Genomic DNA, 24,306 nt, shown 5'->3' on the forward strand with positions numbered 1-24,306 from the left:
TTCGCTGGAATTGCTGTTCCGGACACAACTGTTTCCAAAGAGTGCATTGGGTTGTTGGTCTATTTTTTCCTGATCAACTCCTGCTGCCATGAGATCATGCCACATCTGCTCTCTGAGGCCCGCGACCTTGCCTCCTTACTTTTGACTTGGGCTTCCAGGTGTTAACTTCTCAGACCTCCTGTCTTAACTTCCTTTGCCACCGGCTTTCAACATCACCTAGGCTGGCCATGGCAATGGTAACTTCATGGATCCGCCTCCCCACATAGGGCATAAGAATGGCAACCAAGGAGCCAAAAGCACTCGCAGGTGCAGTATCCAAAACCAGATCTCTCATGCTGGCTGTAAAAAAACTCGTCATCCGGCCCCCGCATATTAGGGTTGAACATAGCATGTCTCATACCCATTTCACGGATGATATGAGTAAGTTCAGTATATGACTGCCATTGACTCACAGTGTCTGGCAGCTCGCCAGCCTGTCCCCATACTGTGTGTACCGCAGTAGTGAGCCACTCCATTAGAGAGTGGTTGCCCTGGTCTTGGGCCAACCTATGGCAATTCTTTAACCTTTGTTGCAGGGACGGATGCACCATCATGGAGGCTAGCTTTTCCATCTTGTCTGGGGATCAGAGAATGCTGTCTGTCCCCTCATCCCATAAATGTAGCAGCCAAGCCGAGACTGGCTCTCCAGGGTGCTGTTGGCACCGCCTCCCCAGCTCCTGCAACTCAGTGAGAGTGTAAAGCGTGTAGATTGTGAACTCAGTCACAGCTGGGTTACCAGCAGCAATGCCCCCGGGGCCCAAACATTGCTCAGGCTTTACCTTTTGCTTCAAGATGGGCCGGACTTGGGGGTTGGGAACCACATTGTCTCCACTCGTGTCGTCCTCCTCTGCCTCAGCGTCTCCACTATGGGGCTCCTCCTCTAACAGGCGGACCTGAGCTTCTAATGCCTCCCACCGGGACACCTGGTCCCATACCTGGGCTATTCCAGCAAGGACTTCCTCCGAGTTATGATGCACTGTGGTGAGAACCCCCTCCAAAGGACAGTCCTGAGCTTCCAGCGCCTCCCCTCAGGGCTGCTGATCCTGCACCTGAGCTATTTCCTTAAGTGTGTCTTCCATGTTATGACGCAACGCGATGTGGGACATCCATCCCACACGGCCGGCTGTACCCTTCGCCTCCTCCGGCAACCGCTCAGCCAGAACTTGCAGGGCCCTATCCATGCTGGCCGGAAAGCCATCCATGTCCTCCCACCCCTCCTCAGGGGTCCAACTTCTGAGAACAGTGGCCACCGGACACCACATACTGTGTGGGGGGGCCACACGTCCTCCTGCCCAGAGTCAGATGCCATTCTTACCTGGCTGGAATCCTGCTCACCATGCCAGGTGTCCCACTGGGTGGAGATCTCAGTGCAAGATGTCTGCAACCCTCGGAGCCTACAGCAGCAGCAGATTACCAAAAGGATGGTGACACCTTCTATGACTAAGAAGGTGATGTGCCATCTGGAGACGAGTCTCCCAGGCAGACCGCGCCTCCCGTTCCCAGTGCAGCTCCTCACAGGCCTTCTGAAACTGAGCTTTCATGTGTATAAACTGCTCCATTACCTTACGAAGAGTTTCGGCCAACACCAAACCCTGCTCATTGCACCATGTGTCATGCAGGATGTCACCTGGGGTCTCAGCTCCTGCTCCCCACATAAGAACACAGGATAAGGTGAGGCCAAAAAGGAACACCCACAGAGCCATAAATAGGGGAGTCATACCACTATATTCTCACTGGCGGCCGGGCAAGACACACGAAGTAGGAGCCACACCATCCTCAGCGCGCTGTCTGCTTTTCTGCCTGGCAACCAGCCAACCAACCAGCGCAGTCACGGCAGTTATATCAGCAGCCAATTGCCAACCAATCACAGCCTACGACCATCTACTACCCTAGCCAGCAACCTCCCACGTGAGGCCAAGAGCAGGGAAACTGCTCTCTGGAACTCTGACCCCACACCAACCTTGCTAGGATTGTGCCATGAGCTTGAAGAATGTTTATAGCATGGACCCTGAAGAGAATCAAAGTTCATGGGTTTAGTGGAGCCTCAATGCATCTGGGATATTATGAGGCATCATGCACAAAGCTGGGCCCACCAGGTAGGTCCCCCTGTGAACTGAGGGGAAGGCCAAGGAAATTTCAGTAAGTGTAGGAAGAGGGCACTAGCAATGCTAGATTGGAATATTCCAGGAACTCAGTGTATGTATCAAGTGAGCTATAGTCACAATAATTCTGTGTTGTTACATCCCAAGCTCATTTATTTTTGTTTGTGTGTCTGGGAGTTGGCTGACCTAGATGGGATTTGGTTAGCTGACTCTGCTTCAAGCTGTGGGTTCACCTGTATTTGGCTCCTCATTAAGAGCACGGCTCAGGTACGCCCCATATGTGTTCATTCTGGGGCTCAGGCTGATGGGGCAGTAGCTACTTGGGAACAGTTCTTCTCATGGCGATGGCAGAGATGCAAGAAGGGAAGCCCAATTGCACAAGTAGATTTCAATATTTTGACTGTGTAATATCTTCTCACATCCTTTTGATCAAAGCAAGTCATGAGGCTTTGCACACAATAAAGAGAAATACATTCTGCATCTAATGAGAGAAACTGCCTTGTTACATGCTAAAGGGTGTGAATGCAGGTGAAGGTGAAGAACTGGTACCACTAAATCAATCACCCATATTGCCTAAATGTAATACATATCTGTTTAATGGGCCACGTAGATGTGATGGGCAATTTGTCTTGTATTTCAGAAAGGACTGGTAATAAAACAGAAGGCCACTTGAGTTAGCTTACGTGAAGGGTACATTATTGTAAGAGGTCAATGAAAAATATCTTAAGCATCTGAGAACAGGAAATGTGCTGGTGCCACAGGATTGAACTAGAAAATCAGATGTGAAGCTAACCCTCCAGTTCTCACAAAGTTGTATGACTCTTGGTTTCTGCTTCTTTTGTATTTACTTTATTAACTTGTTTCTCTGGGAGGACGAGTTTCTTACTTCTTTCCATGGTGACTCTTCCATTCTTTTAGCTTCCTACCAGCTGTGGTGCTGCCTTATTCCTGTGCAGATTCAGGCCCATACTCTACAGCTTTTTAATTAAAATTTCCATCAGAGATAATTACTGGGCTTCTCATCTTAGATTATCCAGAGAATCTGGTTGCCTTTGGATTGGTTTCAATTGGTTCTAATAAAATGTGGTCAGGGGAATTGGGATCACAGGGTGAACAGGAGCTAGGCAACAGGTCAGAAGAAGGGGGGTGGTTAGATTGGAGGCAAAAATTAATATATCCATTTCACGGTCCCAAGAAATCTAGAAAAAGGGGCAAAGTGCCACCCAGAAATATTCCGTAAAACTAATTCTCCAAAGGAATTTATGTAAAACCTTACTGACCCAAAGAAGAGGCTCAAAACCTCCTCTTGAGTTTGGCTCCTATTTCTCTGACCTCACAGCATCCTCCATGAGTGCTTCTTCTTTGGTTCTTTCTCTAATATTCGTATCCCTGAGACTCATCAGCTTTCATACTCTGCCTAACTGGACATTATGGGTGGCCAAGGCCACGTGCCTGTTTGTAACGGTGATTGTGATGCTCAAACAATGTCATCAGGATTCTGTCTCTACATTTCTCTATGCTTGTTTCTTCTCAGCTCACTCCTCCTGGACTTAAGCAGCTTCAGGTACGCATCCTACTAATTCCACAATGTGGAAAAGGAGAGATGATTTTCCCAGGGGTTCCAACAGAGGTCCCAGAATTGAATCTCACTAAGATTAGCCTGGTTGGGACCCATGCAGCAGTAGATGCCTTTTGTGCTCCACCCAGATCCCCTCTGTCAGCTGCTGCACCCCTTCCCTCATTCCTCTTCTCACCACCCACATCTGTTTCGAGGCTGTGGCTAGCAGTTTAAACCTGTGATCTTGACATATGCAAGTTAGTCTTGGCTGATAAGAGCCTCCTAGTCTGGGGGTACTGGGGAGTTACACTGCCTCTAGCTCTAGACCAGTGATGGACAAATAAAGAGTTATAAAGGGCAGCCCCCTGGCCTCAAGGCAAAAACAACTCTGTGGTGCAATTTGTGCAGAGACAAGCTTCCCTTTCCATATACAAAATCAGGCCAAATCTGGACTTTACCTGACATCAGCTTTGGCCCCTGACATTTGCTTGGCCCTTTCCTCTTTTCTATCTTGCTTCCTTCACTCCCTTGCATGCTTCGCCTAAGAGTATTCCTTGTCTTTCTTACATCTGAATCCTTGCCTCTGGCTCTGCTTCTAGGGAACCCCATCTGAGACACATGCACATTTCTGAACCAGTTACTGAATGAGTGGTTAAAGGAGAGATTATGCTAAGGGATAATCCAGGTCACATGCTGACCTATACCACATAAACTAAATTCCTAATTATGTTTCATCAAGGACTTTTATTTGCTCACTGCTATTGTCTTTGTGTCCAGAATAGCAGAGTAGGCATTTAATAAATATACCAAATAAATTAAGAATAGACTGAGTGTGTTTGTATTAATAATTTCCCAAGAAAATTGGGGGTGGGGGGGTGGCCAGTACCAGAAGAAAGCGGACTGAGTGTAAGAATATGAAATAATTACTATGCACTACAGAGACAAATAAGCAGAATTGGATTTAAAAACTAACACTTCTTTCATTCTGCCAAAGGCCAAGTTCCTCTCAATGACCAGATGTGCAAAGCATTTGTGATCTTAAGCAGTGCTTTCCCTGTAGGATTTAAACAATGTTCTAGGAAACGTGTTTGTTGCTTATTTGCCATCTGGTGAATAATGGAATTACTTCAAGGAGCTAATGAGAATCTACTCTTTTATGTAATATAAGAATTGCAGAAAGCAGTAACTATAATCCTGGAAACAAATTTCTTGCTGAGTCATTCACCCTCAAAGCTCAAGACAAGCTTTCACTTTGCGTTGAATTTTAATGTGACGTTTCTTCATCTTCCCCCATCCCAGAGTCAGCTAGTCAGTAATTTCTCTGTGGCTAGAGTGACTTTGTCCTCCCAGAAGGGCCAGGCAAACTCTGCTTACACACTTCCAGGGATCCCCATGTCTTTTCACTTCCAAGAACTCATTCATGGTCTTTTCCCCAAGGGCCCATGAGTGAAAGACCCCATTGTATTAGGAAGAAATCCATTTGTTTTCTCAAAATTTATTAATCATACCAAGCATGCTGGTACAATTCCAGCCCAAACTAAAGCAACTTTTAGTTTATTTTACTTGCCATAAGTAAAAGTGGGATTTCCATCAAGTTTTGAAATAATGAAAATATTGGGAGTCACTGAATAATCTTATTCCAGGGAGATACACTTTTCAAAGATCATACTGGCTTGGATGGGAGCAAAAGTCAAGCCACGGAGAGCCACCAGAAGGTTGTTTTGGTAGTCAAATAGAGAGATTTGTTAATTTTAAAGAGCATTAAACGCCCTTTGGAGTAAAATTGACCACCTCCAAATATCTGGCTCACTGTGCTAAGTGGGAACCTCTACTGTGGAGACTGAAACTAACAAGGCTCTCAAGCCACTGTACTTAGCATCTCACCTGAATAATCTCTGTAGCCGTCACCAGGTGGCAGGTGTTGGGAACCTGGGTCATGGTCTTGTTAAAAAAATAAATAAATAACAAGCCCAAAATGGAGTCACTTGTGCTAAACCTAAGTCACCAAACCGACTTAATACTTCACCTCATTGCAGTTGCAGCCTCTCCCAGGAATATAAACTTTAACTAGTCAACCTAGAATTACCTGGTCAGCACTAGTGAGGTAATCCCTGATAAGACCCCTTCCATCTCCGAAGGTTACCGAAGCCTGAAACGATCCACTATTTCCCTTTCTGCCTATAAAAGTCTTCCATTTTATATAGCTCCTCGGAGCTCCTTTCCATTGACTAGAGAGAATGCTGCCTGATGAATCATTTAAAAAGCTAATAAGATCTTTAAATTTTACTCAGTTGAATTTTGTTTTTTAACAGTATGTAATCTTTATGGTTAGGCCCTAGAAGTCATGGACAAGTGAGCGAGGTGCAGTCTACAAGATTTTGTCCATAAAATACAGAAGTTTCTATCAACATGAATTAGCCAAATATTCACTACTAGCAGGGCTGAATTGTGACTTTCATGGGTCCTGGATTCTTTCGAATTCCTTCATAAAAAATATTAAAAATTGTATTTTACCACTGTGTTGGTATAAAGATGAATATAATACAGGCTGAATTCACTTTTTAAATTATGTTAAAAGATACATAACAAAATTTACCATTTTAGCTATTTTTAAGTATACAGTTCAGTGGCATTAAGTACATTGGATTCATTTTTATATATTTATTATTACATTTATTTTTATTCTGATTTTAAAAGAAATTGAAATTAAAATATTTTCACAAGCCCTTATCATGGACCCTAGACTCTGCTTGCTGTGCCTAATGGATAAGTTGGCGCTGACTATTAGATGGCAAAAAAGGGAAACAAAGAGCAAAACTGAAATGCACTCAAACTCACTTTATAGTTCCCACACACACAAAATAACATTCAAACTTGCCTTGTCGTTCTGCAGGGAGATACTAATCCTGGGAAGCAGTGTGTCTGAGTGGATAGAACATAGGACTCAGGCAGACTGAGATCGAGCCCTATTTTTGCCCCTTACTAGCTGGGTATCACAGCCAGCACTGGCAGGGCTCAGACAGGCCCAGTGAGGAGCCTGAGGGGGGGCAGTGCAAGCAGACTCAGAAATAGTACCAGGTCCCGGCAAAGAGGTCGAGGCAGATACTCCAGATCAAGCCCAGGGCAGTCCTCTGGAGTCCACTGGGGAGAAGCCAGAGTTCAGTAAAGGACATATGTATCAGTCACAGCTGCAAACTCGAGAACAGAAACATGTAAGTAAGTGGGAGACTGAGGGGAGAAAAGCAAATGCCAGTCAGGGCCACTGGGCGCTGCTTTTCCAGAGCACTGACTGAAGTCTCCTTGCCTTTGCTGCAAGTGCTACTTTTTTTTTTTTTGTCTGAAATTGTATGCCCTTGGGCACTTCTCAAGCCCCAATTTCCTCATCTATACAATTAGGAGTTGGACTAATGACTCCTGAGTTCTAATGAACCATTGCGTGTTTTTAGCTTCCTAATAGCGCCACTGTTTTTTCTGCTCTAGCTCTAGAGTGTTAAAATTCAGAGCTTAATGTCTAAGTTTCAGAGCAGAGATTGCAAATTGGTAGCTGCTGGGCCAAATCTTGCCCACAAAGGAGTTTATTTGGCCTGCTCAAAGTTTTTAAACTTTGAATTGCCAACATCCCCAAATCAGGAGATGGCTCATAAAACTCTAAACTTCTGCCTTTTCTTGAAAAGTTGGCAGCTCTCCCTTCCTTGGCCCCATGGTTTCACATGGTCTTGGCTGGAGCTGAGCAGGAGCTGCCCCTTTTAGATGAGGCATCCATGGTCCAGGGTGCCACAGTCTCCCCCAACCCATTTTACTTTTGCGTTGTCCCTGTAGGCAGTTGGATTTGCTACCCCTGCAGTTAAAGGTCACAGCTTTTTATTAAAAATAGAGAATTTTATCTCTCCCATGCCCAGGTGTTGTCTATTGTGAAGCAGTGTGAAGCTGACTTCCCTCCTTCCTGGCAAACTCTTACTCATTGTTTAAGAGCAGATCCATTCCCTTGTGATTCAGCCTGAACAAAATCTCTGAGCACTGAGTCACCCACATCACATCTCCCCAGCACGACCTTGATTCAAAGAGCAATTTTCCTTGTCTCCCATCTGCCTTTCTCTCTCATGGTTATTGCCCTGTATCTGGCGATATGGAGTCTCCCTGACAACATGTTGATCTGTCCTGCAGAGCATTGATTAGATAGTTCAGAGGCGCCTGCTTCCAAAGATTCCGTCAATTCAAGCCTGGAGGACTGAAGAGGGGAAGCGCCAGCTTGAGGCTCTCAGGAGAGGGAAAGGAATGGGAGAGAGGGAGAAGGGAGAGAAAGAGAGAAAGGGAGACCGAAAAAGCATGGGAACCAGGGACCATAGAGTAACATAGGCTATGTGCCCTCCTGCCCCTGCTGTGTTACTGCCTGTTACCTCCACATTTCCTTATAAATGGGTTCTGTATTTCCTCTACTACACATCTCAATTACAACTGGACTAGAACAGAATGAGCTTTTTAAACAGTTCTACAGGGGTTTGCTTAGGTTGAAACAATTAAAAGATAAATTTAAGTCAAAATGATGCAGAACTGGAACAAAGTATTCCAAGAGCAGTATCATGTTCTGGATTGTTTTCCTGAATAAGTTCTAACATCCATTCTGCAATTTTCTCTCCCCCGTCCCTCCCCTATCTCTGAACACTATCATTTCTATAAACTAAATATCTCTGTGTCCTCTGCACTCTATCTCCAGAGCATCTCCTTTTGTTTAAGCAGCTTGGCCTGCTGGCAACTCCCCATGTGCTCTGACCTTCTCCTTGTAGCTATGACCTTCTCCTTGCAGCTGTCATGGTGAAGGTTCTAAACACAACCTCAGGCATCCAACTTTCCAGCTTAAAATCTCTGAGGGCCTCGCCAGGACTCCAGGGTAAAAACTGGAGGGAGTTTTTCAGTTTTTCAGTGAGACTCTTCAGTCTCACCTGGTGCCCATACTCTCTAGTCACATAAAAATACCCACAGGTCCTCAAGAGAGCTCATGTTTTCTGCCTCCCAGCCCTTACTATTGCTATTTCTTTCTACCTGGAATCCACTTCTCCTCCTTCTCAAACTCCTCTCTGGCAAATGCCTACTCATCCTTCAAGACCCAGATCCAATAAAGCCTCCTTTGGTCTATCCTGCAAGGTATGTCTTGGTGCTAGCTCCATGGAGGCCACGCACCAAAAAGAGGTGAGGCTTTGACCATGAGTGGAGAACAAAGAAATAGACCAGGAGTTGCAAACCGGCAACTTTTCCAGTCTACTGTCTCCAGAAGTGTTTTCTTTGTCTGTCATAGGTTTTATTATATTTTTTTATATTTGAGTATCTGTTCTTTAGTTCTTATGTCCCTGAAGGCCTCTAGGTAAATGGATGAAGGGATTGTAGATGGAGAACTGGAGAGGGTGCATAGGAGAGAGGTTTTTTTCTGTTTGTTTTTTTGTTTAGTTTTGTTTTGTTTCTTTTTGTCTACAAGAAGTTGGCCACATGCAGGGGCCTGTGGGTCAGGTGCCCTGGCACCACCTGATCCCACACCTGTGGGAATGGCAAGACACTGAAGTTTAGTAGAAGCCTTTCCCACCCTTTACCTCTTCTCCCTGCTCCCCACTCTCTGAGGATGGGAATATACCACTAAAACCAAAGTTAAGAGCTGTCGGTGTGTGTTACTGGACTCCCTATGTGTTCTCACTTAACTAACAGTAAGGCTGAGAAGTAGCAGAGGGTAGAGAACATGGACTCTAAGATCAGACCATGTTCAAATATCAGCTCCTTAAAAGTGTGAGGCTTTCAGCAGATTAGTTTTCCTCTCTGTGCCTTAATTTCCTCATCGATAAAGTGGGACTAGTAAGAGCATCTACCTGTAAAGTGGTCCGGAATAGATGAATTAACTACGTAAGGCTCTTAGAACAGTGTAAGAGTTCTTACATAGGAAGGGCTATGTAAGTGTTTGCTATTCTTGGTTTTTAGACAGAACCATCCCTCCAGTCCGCAAGAAGGAGTGCAGTGCTGGACCTACCTACAGTGTAAGTGTAGGACCCCCAATCGTCCAGTTCCTTATTATTAGGCTAGAGGTGCCCGAGAGTAGCTATGCTACAGAGTCTCCTCAAGCAGGTCTGCTCCTTGCTGCGTGGGTGTGGAACTGGAAGAGCCAGGACTGAGTACTCCCAGGCTGGCCCCCAGTGGTCACCAGCCTTGCCACCATCTAAATCCCATTCCTCTCTCTTTTTGTCATCTGCATGTCATAAGGCAAGCGTGGTGTGCCATGTTTACTTAATAGAGAGACAGAGAGAGGAAATGAGAAGGCAATTTGATTTGCATCCTGCTGGTAGAGTCCTGTATCTTCTTCTGTATCCACATAATTCAGAACCAAAGAAGCTTTCAAAAAGCTTCCCAGGGAGCACTACTACACTCATGCTGCTTCTCCCCTCCCCCCAATGCTTGTCCCCTTCTGTCATTTGCATGTGCTGCTTTCATAGCACGTAGCACACTAGTATACCACATTTCTTCAGTTCTAAAAAGTTACAGATTGTAAGACATCTTTTACTCTATTAACTTAATAATAGATATCTGAGTCAAAGGAACCCATAATGTTAAATGAACTCACTCATCGACACATCTGATAGCAGAAGCTTTAAAACATTTAAAAAAAAATTAAATTGAGGAAAATAGGGTAGAGATTTTTTTTACACTCTTTCTCTCCACAGACTCATGAACTTGGTGGGGTCAGGGAGAGCACATTTTTGTCCCTCTCCCCACTCTTCCTAGGCCATGTCAATTGATGCCCTGAATAAACGTTTCATTTGGAAAATTTTCTAGAAGCTCCCATAGTTGCCATGGTAACCCAAATTTGGTTTCACAGTCCTGTGTACCAAGGGGAGCCCTGCTGAGGAAGGCTGCCTGCTGACCTGGACTCTGAACCATGCTGCATAGATATGCTGGCCTCCCTCCCTTCCTGGGTAACCAGAACAATGATTGAAATAAAACACAATAAAAACCTTCATGGATATCCTTGATAATAAAAAACAATTTATTTAAAATAATTCTGTTATCAATTGTCAGATTTTCTTATCAATGCAGAAAAAAAAAAAAAAAAAAAAAGAAATCTGTCTTCTCAAAGTCTCTTCTCAGGGAGCCCTAAATTGAACAAAGAACTCTCAGTGGAGAGTTAGAAAATCTATTCTCACGGTTCAGTAATTCGTTGAACTTCTGTTGAATCCAGTTATTTTCTGAAAGTTTAGAGATTCCAGCTAAGAAAGAATCCTACAAAAACAATAGCTCCCATTTCCTAGGCACCTATTCATGCTCCAGGAACTTTACATGCACTTATTTGTGATAGACCTTTACATATCGCTTACTATATGCCAGGCACTCTTCTAAGCACTTAGCACGAACTAATTTATTTAATTCTTATAACAAGCCTATGAGGCAGCTTCTATTATTAGCTCCATTTTACAGATGAAGAAATTGAGGTACAGAGATGTTAAATGACTTGCCCAAGGTCACACAGCTAGTAAGCTACATAGACAAAATTCAAACCCAAGCTGCCTAGCTCAAGAATCTGTGTTCCTAACCAAGTTGTTACACTGACTCTTTTAACCCTTTCAATAACCCAATAAAGTGGTGTTACTGGGCTTATTGTACAGATTGGAAACTAAGGCTCAGTCAGGTAACATGTCTCTACTGCTCTTGACCACATTCAGACCTGGTGAAATTCTGAAAACTCTCCTACGAGTTTGAATCAACTTTCTGTCTTCACCTTCCAAATACACATTCATACATTCACTGGAAATTTATAATGCTTTTCTCAAAATTATTTTTAGGAGACTAGGATCCCCAAACTTTATAGATAAATTATTTTGAAGTGATGATCTAAGGCATGCACTGGCAGGAGTTAAACATGCAAGCTTAATGAATGAGTTTAATTAATTAGATGAGAGTGTTTCTTTTAAGATCACAAAATATCAAAAAAAAAAAAAAAAGATCACAAAATATCTGCTATTTGAAGGGTAAACTGGTAATTGAGAATACAGTAACTTGAATGCTTAAAGCATTTGAATTAGCCTAAGAAAGTGCTCTTGGAATATGGAAGAGTGATTTTCTTCCACAAGTGAGAGATATGTCAGTAGGGAGAAGACATGTTAACACCCTAAAGTTGGGGTCACTTTTCCCAGGCCAGAATTTTAGTCCCTTGAACATATAATAGTAGAGCGACCAACCATCCTGGTTGGCTTGGGAATATCCTGGTTTTAGCACTGAAAGTCCCTCATCCCAAGGAAACCCCTCAGTCTTGGACAAACTGGGATGGTTGATCACCCTAAATTAAAGGCCAGTAATGAAGGACAATTCGTGGGAGAAATTCTCTGCTGGATGGAGAGAAGGAAGTGAGGGAAAGGTAAAGGGTATCTCAGGCAGAAGGAGCAGCTTGAGCAAAGGCCCAAGGTATGAAATGTTATGGTTTGGGGGAGTTGCAAGGATTTCATATGGCTCTAGTTTGGAGTTGAGAGAGGACACAAGGTGGAAAGTGAGGGGAAAGGAAGTGGCTGGCCAAATATGAAACTGATGGAATATGAAATGGGCAGAGAAAGCTTTATGATGGCGGCTCAATGCCAAGAAATTCATTCTTATCAGTTATCAGGACCAGGAAACCTTGTATGGTGATGGTGGGCCTTTTGGGTCTTGGTTAACGTAAAAGAAAACAAAACAAAAATTGGCTTGGCTTACAGAATCTTAACTTAGTGGTCTTCAAACATTTTTCCTCATATTTTCCCTTAAATACATGTTTCCCAGAAAATAAGGCCTAGCATGATTTTTCAGGATGACATCCCCTGAACATAAGCCCTAATGCATCTTTTGGAGCAAAACTTAATATAAGACCTGGTCTTATTTTTAGGGAAACACGGTAATTTGAAAGCTGATAAGACAAAAAAGGGTTAATAAAAGTGAGCCTGAAGGGGGACTGTCCAGGCCTGCATCCTCTTCCCAGGAACCCCTCAGGCTTATCTTCTGGAAATAAATCAAGATGTCCAAACCCCCCTAAGAAGAGGAGATAAGACTCAACTTGCGTTAACTGGTTCCTCACACATGCGCAAACCCGTCTTACTTTAACTCTAATCTCCTTATAATACAATTAAAATAAAATGAACATTAAGGCTTGCCCTCCCCTCTGCCCCCCGTGGGTTTTTCTGTATGCATTCTGGGTAAGAGCATGTACAGAAAGAAACTAGCTATATAACCAACATACGTCAATCAAATGACCTCCCTCTATATGTCACATCTCCTTCTGTAAGGAAATTTACCTACTTTCCTGTATAAGAAAAAGCTAACCTAAAGTTAGGTGCAGTTGTCTGCCCCAGCAACTTCTATGCCAGCATCTTTCTTCTTGAATAAGCTTACTTCCTTGCTCTCCTCATTTTAGGCTGAGCCTGTGAATTTCTTCAAAAAGAAAACCATTGTACCCTTGCATGTTTTAAATTGACCTTTAAAATGTTTATCATAAGTTTAATCATTGCAAGGGATATGGTTTCTGGCACTTCATAAATATTGGCCTTTAAAAATAAACTACTATATCACTCTTTTAAGTGAATTTGGTGGAATCCAAATACTAAAGTAATTCAATACCCTCCTGCCACCAATATTCATTTACAATGAATATGAACAACCTCTTTTTCGGTAGAAAATTTCACATTGTTCTTTTTATTTCTGTGAACTTATATTTCCACTTCACTTCCTCCATAGAGTTTTATCCTAATATAGTTTTATGCTTGAAAGTCTCTTATTGATCACACTATCATATTTTTGATGACAAAAATTATGTGTATATTAATCAAAATAGAATCTTAAAACTCTTGCTATGACCACTAGACTTTAATCATTTAAACATTTATTCTGGATTAAGTTATCATTACTATTAATATAAGTGACTATTTGATCAAAACAACATACACATATCACAAACTTTGATAAGTAATATTAAACATAAAAATTAAAATTTAGTAAAATAAGTTTATTAATGAGGTGGAGGGGGATTTTAAAAATTGGTTCATGAATGCACAGATTAAAATTATTTATTGCTGGAATGAAACACCATTCAGCATAAATCATATTCCTTTTTTATTTGTTTGTTTATGTATACACAAGCCCTGAGAAATCTTATTTATGTAAATAAGATGATGGGAACAGAAGCCATTTTTGTTACTACCAAAGTCATTCAATACTTCAAACTCTTCTTAAGTTATATGCCAAAAAAATAACAGAATGATATATTAAAAAGAACTTATTTTTGTTGAGCTATCAGCTGATAATGTTATTAGATCATCCTTCAATATTGTTGAAGAAAGAATAGGAACACTTGGCTTACAAAAGTTTTGTTATCTAATGATTGACTTTCTCAGCACCAACACCAAAATATCAAACCCTTCCCAATTCATACACACCCTTACTTGGTGCACCATAATGAGATTTAGAATGGGTAAAGGTGTGCCTTTCTTTTGTAAAGAGGGAAAGGATAACTGTAAAATGATAGATAGGAGAGGAGAACCTGCAGGATAGAAACACACATCAATCATTTAGAAAAAAAGAAATAAAGTTGAGGATCTGAAAATTGATTCTCTTAAAACCATTGAACCCCTTGTAAAGTCTTCATGTGCCTCTAGGACTGCACGGAGGTGGAAGACCACTGTCTTAGGAGATGTTGTTGTTGACTTGTGTGGGAGAAGGTTGAAGACCACTCTTAGGGGATGATATTGCTGACTTGTGTGGGAGATAGGATAGGAATGTCTCCCTCTCGAGTCTAGAATGAACTTTCTAAACAAGAATTTTCTAAGAAGAAGAAATTTCCCTCTGTATTGTCATTTAGCTTTTGCCTTAACCTTGAAGATGCTTGTCTTAGGAGGGCTTTTACCCCTTGAGCTTTCTGTCTTTATATTGTGACCCTTGTTCACTCTACCTCTTAAGCTGGGGCCATCCAGTGGTGGCGTGTCCTCAATGGATGAGAAATACCAGGGGATATCTTTCCTATCTCAACTCTGATTCATAGGGGCTGGCCCCAGGAAAAGATTCTAATGGAGTCATTATTTCTGGTGGTAGTGGGCAGATTCTTATTTTAAACATACAGAGAGGGAAATGACAATGGACTCAGAAGTCTGATATTCTTCAAGCTAGGTCCTTGGCACAATTTCCCGCAATTCTGATCATGAACATCTCTCTGAAGACACACACATACACACATACCCCCCAAGAACTGGAAATGTTTTAAGCAGCAGTAAATCTATTTGAAAGGAATGTGAAGAGTGCATTAAAGGGGTAAAGACTAAAAGCAGTGAGACTAGTTAGGAGACCTCTATGGTCCATGCAAGAGATGATGATGGCCTAAACTCAGACAGGAACAGTGGGGATGGAAAGAATGGGTGGATTTGGGGAGATGTTGAAAAAAAAAAAAAAGAAGGAAAGGACTTATTCAGCTTAATGACTGATTGGATGAAGGTGATGAGAAAGAAAACGGGGTTCAGGAGAGTCCCACTTTTCTGATATGGGCAACTAAATGAATGGTAGTACCGTCTACCAATCAAATACAAAGAAAAAAATGAATTTGAGAAGAAGATGGCAAATTCAATTTTTGCATGATTAATTTGAGGTGCCTGCTGGATAGACAGGAATAAAGTAGGCAGTGGAGTACATGGATCTGGAGTCCAAGAAAGGGGTCTGGATTAAAGATACAAATTTAGCAATTAGTAGAGTGTAGGCAGAAGTTCAAGCCATAGAAAATAATTAGGTTACCCAGAGAGAGGGTCTGGAAAGAGATGAGACAAGGGCTAAGTGCAGAATCCTCAGAAAAACAAACAACTAAGTCTGGGCAAAGAAGAGAAGCTAGCCAAAGGAATGATAAAAACAAAAGATAGATAGAAGGAGAAACTAGAAAGCCAGGGGAGCTTCCAGGAGGACATATTTATAATGGTGCTAGAGTTAAATATCTAAAGCATTGGGTAAAAGTATTTTGCCAACCCCATTGTCCCATTAATAATTCCCCCATTTCTTTCCTTCCTCTAAATGCTAAATTTCTGAGTTGTTTTCCATCTTGTTCTCCAATCCTTCATCCTCAACTCTCCCCCTTAGAATCCAGCAGTGTGGCTTCTGCCTTTTCCATTCTATTGACCTTGATTTCTCAAGGATTCACACTATCTTATCAATGGCCTTTTCTCATCCCAGCCATTTGGAGATGATGTCAGGATGCACCAGTAGGGGTATAGGGAGGTGAGAAAGAAAAAGAAAGGAAGCCAATAAATGGTTCTCCATCAAGTAAATTAGCATTGTGAGTAACTAGAGCTTAATTTTGCTGGGAAACTCTGGAAATCAGTGTAGAACATGGACTCAGAGTTATCCTAAGGGGTGTGGGATCTTGGGTATTTATATACCAACTCCAATTAGTCATTGGTTGAGGGCTGCTATATTGGAATGAGGATGGGGAAGCATTAGTTCCCCAGCATTTCTGGCTTGACCCTGCTGGAAGCAGAGCAGGCTCCAGCAGTCAAGGCCCTTAGACATTTGGATCAGGGAGTACTGCCTTCAAAACCTGAGAGTATATGGATGATGGGTTACTAACTGGGTCTGCAACATCCCTTCTTGGTCTCCCCAACATATTTTACTCTGCCCATCGCACTTTCTTGAAGTATTCTCTTTCTTTGATTGCTATCCTGGTACCCTAACTGTGTTCTTATTCCCATCTGTGACCTCTCAATTTCTTTAAACAGTTATTTTTCTTTCTTCTATGTCTTAAACGACAGGAAACTGGAAGGTGGAACTCCTGTTCTCAGTTCTCTGTTCTTTGTTTCTTTACATACGTACTTGTTTTTTTGTCATCCTCATTGCCTCAATTCATGCTTCTATGCAGATTATTCCCTGTGTGTTGTATATAATTATGTTTCATAACTTACCTGTTGAGATCAAAATTTATTTAAAGTTCTTCAGGAAAATAAAAGACTTTAGGTATCTTTTATAACTCAACAGACTGAAAAATCTATAATGTGTGCTGGGAGTCATTCAGGAATTACATCTCCCGCTGACAGTGTGCTAAGCAGGCTCAATATATGACTCAGCTTGCAATCAATGGGGCATTATGCTTCCAGGAAATGGGAAGTCTCATACCAATTTAGAATTTGTCACTAAATCTTGTCTGACTCTTTGTCCAGAAAGAAGTGCAGCTTCCTACTGTCAAGGCCTGAGCTCTTGGGATCTTTGCCTATTTCCTGGACAGAGCCATAATTTACAATGTTTGCTCTCAAGAAAAGCAGCATGATGCATGCCCTCAAATCAAGCCTGTGTGTGTGTGAGAGAGAGAGAGAGAGCGAGAGAGAGAGCGAGAGAGAGAAGACAGTTGTGGTGAGTAGAGAAGGGTGGAATGATGGAGATGGAGCCTAAGGCATGGCTGAGCAGGTAGATCTTAGGATCTGGCTGCATCCACCCCACTAGGGTAGTGGGGAGGGGAGGGAATTTTAGACTTTTAGACTGGGCTTAGTCTTTTACAGTCATCATTTACAAATTTCTTTTGGCCTCTATCTTTGACTCATATTTAAGAACGGAGTACTGAAAGTGGTTGGAAGCTCTAAGCACATTGGAGGGGCATTGACAAGAAACCCCAAGAATTCTGATTTCCGATTTTTTAATACGGCTTATTTAAAATTTTGTTTTATTTTTGTTTATTTTCTTTGTAGAAACTTGAAGATGTAATGTTTGTCCCCAGGAATCTGAAATTTCACTAAGATATGCCTTGATATGGGCTTCTTTTAGAGTACCATGTTGGGTACTCTATAGGCCCTTTGGATCTACAAACTCAAGGATACTATCCTGAATTATTTCAAGAATTATTTCCTCCTCTTTATTTCCTCTGTTCCCTATTTCTGGACTCTATTTGGATGTTAGACTTCCTGAACAGGTCTTCTGATTTTTTTACCTTTTCTGTACAATATTCCATCTTCTTGTCCTTTTGTTACATAGCATGGGAGACTGTCTCTTTCAATCTTTTTACTAAGCTTTTTTTTTTATATTTCAACCATTATGTTATAAATTTTAAGGGCTTCCATTGTGTTCTCTCAATTCCTTTCTATAAACACACTCCTTTCCTCTTTCAATAATGTAATATCCATCTCAGAATTTTGGTGATTAAAAAAATTTTTTTCTCTCTAGGCTGTTTCCTCAGTTATAGCAATTTGTTTGTTCTGGTCTCTCTGAGGCTTTCCTCAGATGTCTGGTAATCTTTGGCTTCTGTTCACATTTAAGGATTGGGCATAAAAAGCTGACTAGTGGGGGAGCCGGTTGGCTCAGTTGGTTGGAGCGCAATGCTCATAACACCAGGGTTGCCGGTTCGGTTCCTGCATGGGCCACTGTGAGTTGCACCCTCCACAGCTGGATTGAGGCAACTGTTTGACTTGGAGCTGATGGGTCCTAGAAAGCCACACTGAAAATAAATAAAAGTTAAAAAAAGAATTCAAATATTAAAAGAGAAAAAAAAAAGCTGACTCGAAGCTCTGAAAGCATGGATTGGGGCTTGTCAATTGTGTTCTAGCAGGGCCAATCAGTTAGCAAATGCCCATGTCAGAATTTTGAAGTCTTCTTTGGGCTTGTCAGAATGCTCGGAGAAGGATCCTTCAGTCCCCTATACAGTACAGGCCTGGCTGCCAGAATTCTGAGAGCTGAGAAGGAGAAGAGTGCTGGTGGTTTCAAAATCCAGTATGTAAATATTCACATCCTGTTTTCCAGATGGATGTCCCTACCCTCAGTTGTGCCTGATGCTTCCCAGTGCAGACCCTCAGATTTTCCTTCTCCAAAAAGCTTTCCTTTCTACTCTCAGAGGCAAGGCCTCTAGTCTCCCACTAGGGTGGGGGAGAGGTAGCTGCCCTGCTGTGAGAACAGGGAAGGGCATCTGGAATCTGACAGCTTCTTAAAAGAACTTTCAATCAGTCCCTTTTATCTCAACCACTTATTTCAGTCCCGCTTCCAAAGGTAGCTGGTGATGCCAATTCATGAGCCTTTTGGGGTTTATAGTGTAAATCAAGCTGCTTCACATGTTTCACCAATACCGACTTAAGATTCAGTTTATTGGAGTCTGCTAAGCCAGTTTGTATTTGTCCAGGTATTTTCTAACTTCCAAAATTTAGCTACTGTTGTCTGCTTTTCTTTTCTTTTTGTCCTTGTGGATTTCTGTCTTTAAAAAAGAAAAGAAAAGAAAAGAAATCCCTTCCCAATTGTTTTAGTGGGATTTTGAGAGAGAGAGAGGAGGTTACTTCACGCTTTCTATGTTAATTTAAGCATCATGGGAGAAAACCTTGGGTGCTCCACCCTAGTTAGGGCCCTCCTCTAGGAAACAAAGATGGTGGGTCCTTGGAGGAGCTTCAGAAGAAGGAAATCCTGTGAACCTAGAATATTCAACCTCTCCCCTGGCCAGAGGGCATGGAGATTCTTGCAATTCAGTCCGCACAGCCTCCTGAGGCTGTACATATGCTATCTAAGGCTCACTGGAGACTTGAGAGGAGGGCCGGAACGTACTGCAGTGTCACGAGCGACTGCTAGGCTTACAGTCTGTGCTGTAGTCTCTTTCTGCAAGTCAGGGGGACTAACACCCCAGAGAATCTCAGACCTCCAGGATCTCCCTGGCACTGCTTGAGGCCTCCATGGGTAGCTGTGGTACAAGCGAAGAACAGAGCACACCAGATCCTAAATGACTTTCAATATGTTCTTTACTCAAACATCAATCATCAATACACCAAACAGTAAAGCACACAGAGTAATACAATAATGGGGGGAAATAAGAGTCACGAACCAGTCCCAAAGTCAATCAGAGTCCTGGTGGAGTGAAGAAGGGTGGCTGGTCCGGGAGGTCAGTCTGGCAGAGGTTCGGTCTGAGCAGAGCAGAGTAGGGTGGAGAGTTCTCAGAGCTGAGTGGCAGCATGGTCACCTCTCGGTCGAGACCAGCTCCTTGAGCTGCAAAAGTCCTCAATTCTTATGCCATCCTGAGTGCCTTCCTGACATCGTCTTATCTTCAGTAGCAGACCTTCGGGATGTAGCTGGTTATACCCAATTACCAGGGCAAGTGGGCAGTTCCCTGGGCGTTGTCTGCTAAGTTCCTTTCGCATGTCAATATAGAGCCCCTCTCGCTCACACAAAACTCATTCTAACAGCTTCCAGGGGTGCTCTACACACACAGCATCTTATCCTCTACAATCCTGATCACTCTGCAGCCTCTTGTCTGCACTTCACCTCTTCCTTTACCCCAATTAGCCTGAATGAGTGTCTCCTGGTGATCTTTCCTGCTCTAGAAAAGATAACTTCGCTGATAATTTTTCTTTTCTTTCTTTATTTTTGACTTTTAAATTTTCAGTAAAATATTTTTTTTACTGTTTTCACGTGTACAAAACAATGTAATAGTTAGACATTCACTGATAACTTTTCATTCGTCAACTGTTAAAAACAAAATTGATTTCTTAGAAAATTTTAGAATGCTGGAGCTAAAAAAGGCTTAGAGATTATTGAGTCTAACTCTGCTATTTTAGAATTGAGAAACTGATAGGTCCAGAGGGGTTAATTGATTTGCTCAAGGTCACAGAGCTGCACAACTGCAGAGCTAACGACAGAACTCAGGCTTTCCATCCCTAGTCAGGAGCCTGTGCCCAACACCACCTGCCGTGTGGGCGGCCTGCCAGGCTGCCTGTCCACCTCTCCTTAAAGCTCATTAAAGTAGTTCATAAACCACATTACAGCTGAAGCAGAGCTCCCTCGAACTTTTATTATGTTGATTATTATTACATATAATTATATAATACATGGTTCTCTCTGCTTAGATTTGACTGTGATAATACTTACAAAAAAAGGAGGGTGTCTGCTGGGAGGAGGGGATCACCAGGGCCAGGCCCAGTGGAAGTACTGGGGGTACAGGGGGCTCACCCTAGTTTCCTACCTTTGTCCCTCTACGTTTCACTTTGTCACCTCTCTTTGCCCTCTCTAAACACAGGCGAAAGACAACAGCCAGACTGCCACCAAATTCCCTATATGCAAAATTCTCTCTTCTTTTTCCATTAATCCTCAAATATTTTTTTCATTTTAAAACTTGAGATGAGACTGCTCACGCTGGGTATTTAATATTATATGTAGCAATAATCAAAGTGATAAAAATTAGAGAGAACTCTGTTTCAGCTGTAAGGTGGTTTATGAAGCACTTCAACGATCTTTAAGGAGAGGTAGACAGGCAGATTGGCAGCCCGCCCACAAGGCAGGGGATGTTGGGCACAGGCTCCTGACTAGGGATCAGGGTTCAGACCAAGTCCTAGGGCAAGGACAGAGACTGATGGAAGAAGTGGCCCAGGGCTCCCAGGAAATAGGTGGAGTCTGGTGTACCAAGTACAGACACTAGGATATTATTTTAAAAGAAATTTCCCAGACCAAGGAAGGATTTGCACTGTGAGAAAGAGTTGCTAAATTAAGTTATTTCTGTTTTGCTTTCTTTCTTCCTCTCCTCCTCCTCCACTTCCTCTTCCTCCTCTTCCTCCTCCTCCACCTCCTCGTTCTCCTTCTTAGTATTTTGTTCAACAAATGCTTGTTGAGCAGTAAGTCTAATCAGATCTGGTAGACATTGGAGGTAGTGGATATTTCTGTCTTTGGCCACCCAGCACATATACCCCCTTTTCTTGGTAATGGTATCTAATGTTTATTCACATGGTCAATGTTCTTCAGGGGAACCTGATGCTACCCCTCTTCTGCTTTAGGAATGGGATGTGTGATACGAGAGATGGTGTTTATCTTCAGCTAATAAACACCATCCCAATCACCACAATGATTGGATCAGGGAAGGACAAGTCCAACCAGACTAAGCTCAGGACTTTGGTTCAAGTGGGAAAGGGACAATCCTTGTCTCCCTTTCATGTGAACAAGGAAGCATGTGGGTCCTAGAGCCTCTGGTAGTCATCTTGAAACCCCAAGGGAAAAGCCTGCCAAGAATGGAGCCAACAATGAAGAAGTGCATTTGAGAAACAGAGAGAAACTGGGTCAAGATCCCATTATTTCAGCATTTGGATAAAGCCTGGCCTGAAACTGTGGACTGTTCAGTTACACAAGCAATTATATTCCTTTATTGCCCCAAGTCAGTCCATTTTACTTAATTTAAAAGAATATATCAACATACTCTTCTCTTTTGCATTTCTAGGTGACCTATATCACCTCTGTAGTTAGCCAAAGGTATCTACCAACCACAAGGATGGGGAGGATTGGGACTCCTAAAAAAGGAATTTAATGAGAAAAAAAAAAGAGTCAAAGTTCAATTTTCTATTTGAGCGCAGAAAGAAGAAGAAAGAGATAGTGGGGAGTAAGGAGGCAGACTCTTGTATTATGATTTTAACCTTCCAGGCAGAAATTCCAGTAAGACTATTAAATAGACTGTGGAGAAAGCTGAAGGTAGACGGGGCTTGGATTTCAGTCTGTTTGGAAATGTGGGAGAAAAAAGCTTTACAGTGTGGCTCTACAGCAACATAAGATGGCTAAAGCAGAGTGAAAGTGCAATGTGGCATATATAAGGCAGAGTGAGGGCTGAGCTGACACTCCTGACTCTACTCATATTTGTACACCTGTATAGAATGGAAGGGTATATAGTACAGAAGGGATCCACTGCATGCATTCTGAGGGATATAGAAAGTAGCTGATGGTGCTAGTTGATCTGGCCAGAGGGTTGCCATGGTGGCAGCAAAGTGACCTTGTAGTCAAATGCTGCAGGCAAATTACTTGCATTGGGAATCCTCTGGGAGTCGCAGCCAGTCAGCAGGAGGATCCATAGTGCCAGCAAGAAAAATGGGGCCAGAGATAATCTTCCCTGTGCATGTGCTTGACTCTCCCTATTGGTATCCTCATTTTCTCCCATTCCATGGATTGCCAGTTTGCTCTGTTGATAGTGTCTTTTGACACACAAAAGACATTTAATTTTCATAAAGTTTAATTTATCTGTTCTTTTGTTGCCTGTTACTTTGGTGTCATTCAAAAAATCATTGCCAAATCCAATGTCATGAAGTTTTTGCCTTATGTTTTCTTCTTAGAGTTTTGGTTTAACTCTTATATGTCTTTGATCACTATTGAGTTAATTTTGGTATGTGGTGTAAGCTCAGGGTCCAGCTTCATTCTTTTGCATGTGGATATCCAGTTTTCCCAGCATCATTTGTTGAAAACACTGTCCTTTTCCCATTGCATGGTCTTGGCACCCTTGTCGAAAATCATTTGAGCACATATGTAAGAGTTTATTTTTGCGCTCTCTATTCTATCCTATTGGTCTATATGTCTGCCTTTATGCTAGTTCCACAGTATTTTGATTACTGTAGCTTTGCAGTAAGTTTTAAAATCAGGAAGTGTGAGACCTCCAACTTTGTTCTTTGTTTTGAAGATTGGTTATTCAGAGTCCCTTAGGATTCTATATGAATTTTAGGATTTTTTTTCTATTTCTATAAAAACATCATTGGGATTTTGATAGGGATTGCATTGAATCTGCAGATCTCTTTGGGTTTTATTGACATCTTAATAATGTTAAGCCTTATAATCCATGAACATGGGATGTCTTTTCATTAATTTATGTCTTTAATTTCTTTCAGCCATGTTTAGTAGTTTTCAGTGTATAAGTCTTTAATCTCCTTGGTTAAATTTATACCTAAGCATTTTATTTGTTTTGAAGCTATTGTAAATGGAATTGTTATTTTAATTTCCTTTTTAATTGTTCATTGTTAGCATACAGAAATCAGCTGACTTTATTTCTTTTTGGAACAAAAGTAGAACTTTTTAAACGAAATATCTTTTATTACTTTTGGGGTACTATAATTGATTCTTACATATTATTTTATAAATAATAGAAGATACAGATACGGAAAATTTTAAAACAATAACCACTTATGCTCAGAAGCAATCATGTTAACATTTAGGCTGTAGCCACATATACATATAAAATAAAATTGTCCTTCACATAAAAACATACTATGAATGCCTTTCTATGTTAACAAATATTCACAAGATAACTTTTAATGGCTACTTCAAATCCACTGTGTAGATGTACTATTGTTGAATATTTAGGTCCTTTCCACGTTTTCACAATAATTAACTTCCTCTTATGTTTACATATGAACTTAGCATATGTTTATGAGTCAGAAGGGTACATATCAAGTTTTAGCTCTTTTTTTTTCATAATTTTCTATTTTTCAATCACAATTGGCATGCAATATTATATTAGTTTCTGGTGTATAACAGTGATTAGACACTTATATAACTTATAAAGTGATCACCCTGACAAATCCAGCATCCATCTGACACCATACATAGTGACTACAATATTACTGACTATATTTCGTATGACAAGCTCTATATCCCCATGACTGTTTTGTAACTACCAATTTGTACTTCCTAATCCCCTCCCCCTTTTCACCTATCCCCCCGAACTCCCTCCCATCTGGCAACCATCAAAATGTTCTCTGTATCTATGAGTCTGTCTCTGTCCTGTTTGTTTGTGTTTTAGATTCCACATATAAGTGAAATCATACGGTATTTGTCTTTCTCCGTCTGACTTATTTCACTTAGCATAATACCCTCTAGGTCTACCCATGC

The sequence above is a fragment of the Rhinolophus sinicus genome, linkage group LG10, assembly GCF_036562045.2.
Source record: "Rhinolophus sinicus isolate RSC01 linkage group LG10, ASM3656204v1, whole genome shotgun sequence".
NCBI lineage: Eukaryota > Metazoa > Chordata > Mammalia > Chiroptera > Rhinolophidae > Rhinolophus > Rhinolophus sinicus.